This window comes from Petaurus breviceps, unplaced genomic scaffold (genome assembly GCF_028583685.1).
Source record: "Petaurus breviceps papuanus isolate PSGF00001 unplaced genomic scaffold, PetGlider_PUasm1.0 90681, whole genome shotgun sequence".
NCBI classification, from domain to species: domain Eukaryota; kingdom Metazoa; phylum Chordata; class Mammalia; order Diprotodontia; family Petauridae; genus Petaurus; species Petaurus breviceps.
In genome coordinates, this window is record NW_027187307.1 from 6,905,488 (window position 1) to 6,909,591 (window position 4,104).

A 4,104-nucleotide genomic window follows, 5' to 3' on the forward strand; every position below is an offset into this window, starting at 1 on the left:
TGAGGTCTCCACACTCTCTGGCAAGCTGGACACACACCCCAGGACCTCCACCTTAGACTGTAATCCAGATCCAAGCAGGTTAAAGCAAGAGCAATTACCCCTCAAACTGGTGCTTGGTCCCCCTACACTCTGCAGGCCAGGAACTGAAGCTGCCTTCTGGCGCTGGCTGGCTGTGCTGGTGTCTCAGCGGCTTCTTGCTCCCGGGGGCAAAATCCACACACTCCCACTTATTGGGTCCCAAAGTCCAGACTGCACTGACCTCTCACTTTGTCCTTGGCATCTATGTGTTGATAATTCTGGAAACGGCCACAGCTGCTGGTGATCTGGAGTCCCTCTGGCCAGTGGCTGGTCAGGCCCTCTCTGGGGCTAAAACCTTGGCGAGGTGCTGGGCTTGGCTCCCAGGGCGCTGTGCTGGCTGATTCCTGCCGGCCTGCCAAGCTGTCCTCAGCGGGAGGTTAGCTTCTCTGTGTCATTTTGTGGGTTCTGCAGCTCCAAAGTTTGTTTAGAGTCCCCTTTTTACATGGATTGGGGAAAGTGGAAGCCAGAGCCGCAGGGAGGTCCTGCTTCTACTCTGCCATCTTGACTCTGCCCCCCTCACCTGTTTCATATGAAATGGTGGCCCTTCTCTTTTCTAAGGCAAATCTCTCTTCATGTGTCCTTGATCCTATCTCATCCTTTGCCATCCCATCTTGTCCTATAGTCTTCAACAGATCATTCTCACTCTCTCTCGCTCTCTGCTGCTTCCCTGTTGCCTACAGATATGGAATGCCTCCCCCATCCCTATGAAAGCATTCACCCGACTCTACCCTTCCTGCCATCATCCTTGATCTTTCTTCTACCTCTCAACTAAATGCCTTCAGAAAGCCATGATTCGGAGTGCTTCTACTTTTCATCTGACTAAATTTTAAGCTCTTTGTACTCTGGCTTCTGACCTCATTGTTCAACTGGAACTGCTCTTTCCAAAGTCACCAATAATCTCTTAATTGCCAAATCTAATAGCATGTTCTCAGTCCTCATCCTTATTATTCTTTTTTGTAGTTTTTGACACTGTTGATCACTCTCCTTGCATGGTCTCACTCTCTTCTCTAGGTTTCCATGACCCCGTTTTCTCTTGGTTCTCCTTTGCTTTCCTCTGTGGATTATTTCCAATTTATCCTGTCCATAGCTTGCTTTGTATATAAGTGTTTGCATATTGTAACCTCCATTAGATTGTAAACTTCTCGAGGGCAAGGACTGTCTTTTGCTTCTTTTTGGCTCCCCAGTGCATGGTGCCTGGCACATAATGGGCATGGAATAAATGTATATTGGGGTAGCTAGGTAGCACAGTGAATAGAGCACCGGGCCTGGAGTCAGGAGGACCTGAGTTCAAATCCGACCTAAGAAACTTGACATACTCACTGGCTGTGTGATCTTAGGCAAGTCATTTAACCCAATTGCCTTGCCTTCCCCCCCTCCAAAAAAAGAGAAAGAAATGTTTATTGATTATTCGATTTCTTCAACATTTTCATTTTGTATCAATACTTTTTTTTGTAATCATTCATTTCTATTTGGCCCATTCTATTTTTTCAGGAAGTTAATTTCTTTGATTGTGTTTACCTTTGTATGTTCTAAGGTATTAGTTCTCTTGCATTTTTTCTTCACTAGATATCACATTTTGCATCTTTTCTTTCTTTTCCTCCAGGTCCCCCTGTGACCAGGACATTCCTTCCTCTGATGCTCTCTTTGGACTTCTTGTAGAGTTATTTTAATTTTTTGTTTTATTCCTTGAGCTTCTTTCATTCTAAGATATTTATTTTATCATTCTATTTTTTTTTTCTTGTTAACTCCTATTTCCAGCCTAAGTTTCTGAACTGGGGTCTTAGATTTAGGTCAAATTCCTCTCTCCGACTCTTTTAAGATATGGGTAGATCCTGCTTGATCTTGAGTTTGGGGACAAAGACTAGTTCCCACTTTCTGTATGTGTGGCCTCACCTTCTCCTGTGGTTTGTACCCAGCTGTCTGGATATTGGATTGAGCAGGAGTTGCCTAGAAGCTAGGTTAGGCACTGGTGGATGCCAGGTCAAGCATCTGCTGCTCTGCCCCTGATGCATGTGTGGCTCCTGAGCCTGCTAGGTTCTTGTCTCCTGACACAGATGGGGCCCTTGGGGGCACCCTGGGATGGGAATTACTCTGGCCCTGTATGCTGCTGTGTAACTGGGCCAGTTTGCATTCTGCCTTCCACCTACCCTAGCTTGTCTTAAAGCTCTGGACTACATGGCTAATTCCCTTTGAGTTTTTTTTTCTGTCCATACTTCTTGTGCACTTTTAGAACTTTACCAAGGTGTTTATGAGCACCTGGGGCTCCTCTAGGCTCTAAAATGCTGCCAGCTTCTTGCAATTTCCCTTTGAATTCTTCCTTGTTAACAAAAACATTTAAAGAAAGCCAATCAACACAATGCATCTGTTGCACATTCCTCTGTTTCCCCTGACCTTCAACTGAGATGAGTCATAAGTCTTCCTCATCAGCTCCCTGGGGCTGTGATTTTTCATCATAGCTCATCAGAGTTTTGCTACCAGATTTCAGGAATAGCCCTTACCTTCCTACTTCTCTCTTAGCTCTTCTCCTGTCTCCCTAGCCTTGTCCACCTCCATGCCAATAGCCTTCTAACTGTGACAATACTTCTCCCTGTTTGGACCCTCTTCTGATGGCTGAGTTCCATACTAGGTCTACCATTTGATGAAGATCGCAGGCCTTCAGAGCCTCCTGGCTTTGTTATTGACTCTCTGGACTTTTCCACTGCCTTACCCTCCTTCTTACCCCATCCCTATTTTCCAGCTCCCTTTATATATTTTCTTCTCCCATTAGAATATAAAGTCCTTGAGGGACTTTTTTTTTGCAGACAGAGTTCAGTTATTAAAGTCCAAGGGAGTGGGAGTTGGCAAGGCCCCAAGAGGACAACCCCACATTCCCATTTCCACCATCCTGCTGCCTTCTCTACCTCTATGGTACCGGGGAATAGGAACACATTGTCTTGCAAAGGTCTGCTGACCCCTCCTCTAGTCTCTTAGGGGGTCCCACCCTGCTCTACCCAGAGATAGGATGGTTATCACATAGATGCAGATTTTATGACAGCTTGTCAAGGAAGGTCAGCAAGGCATTGTGGAATTCATGGGACTGGTAGAAGGAATAAGCATGGCCAGCATCCTACAGCTTCGCTGCTCAGTGGTTGGGGAGGAATGGAAGCTTCCACAGAGACTTCTGGGCCACGCCTTTGTCTAGAGCTCCACATACAATAAGTGTGGATGTCTTGATGGCTGAAAACTGCTTCTATGTATAGTTCTTGGTAAAGGTGGGAGCAATGCGGACAAAGCCACAAAGCTGCTGGTGAGTACACATCAGGAAGGGCAGAGAGTAGAGGCTGCTCAAGGAGGGGCTGACCAACACTGGATTTTTGACCTCCAGATCCTGCAATATTTGATCTGCCCATCCAGCCTCTGGATGCAGGGTAGGGGAATGAATTTCTCAAACCAGGGAGATCTAGAGAAATGACCTGGTAACCCCTTCAGGACAGCTTCTTCAGTGTCCCCAGCTGCTGCTAGATGTGTGAAGCGAGTGCCTTCCCATGTAGTAACACCACCTTGATCCTGTGGAGCTCGTGAAAGGGCTGTACCTCCTGGTAGATGGCTGAAGAAATGCTGTGTGTAAGGCCAGCCAGGATAGTGACATTGTTACTTTCCTAGGTTCAGATGAGGAGCTGGGGGAGACTGGGCAGTCCCAGGTAGAGCAGGCCCAGGGTCAGCAGGACCCCCTCAGGCAGTTTTGGGGCACTCTGCATGCCCAGGCCCAGCCCTACCCCAAGATACAGGATGGGCCAGGCAAGGAATATCTGGGGGAGGGGGATGATTGTATTTGTTTTTCCCAGCATTTAACACAGTTCCTTGTACATAATAAGCACTTAATAAATACTTTGATCTATCTATCCATCTATATATCTATCCCCTTTTATGAATTTCTGTTTTGCAGTAAATATTAGGGATTACTCATCAATAGTCTAGAAACTCTCAGGACAATGAACATCAACTAGAATTTTTGCAAGATAGTTCTTAATGGAGTCAAATTCCCTC

The 4,104-nt window shown here is 46.2% G+C and overlaps 1 pseudogene; it reads right to left on the reverse strand.

Moving 5' to 3' along the window:
• Positions 1-3,103: 3,103 nt before the first annotated feature.
• Positions 3,104-3,815, reverse strand: LOC138143895 (protein ABHD14A pseudogene; annotated as a pseudogene).
• Between the last annotated feature and the right edge of the window lie 289 nt (positions 3,816-4,104).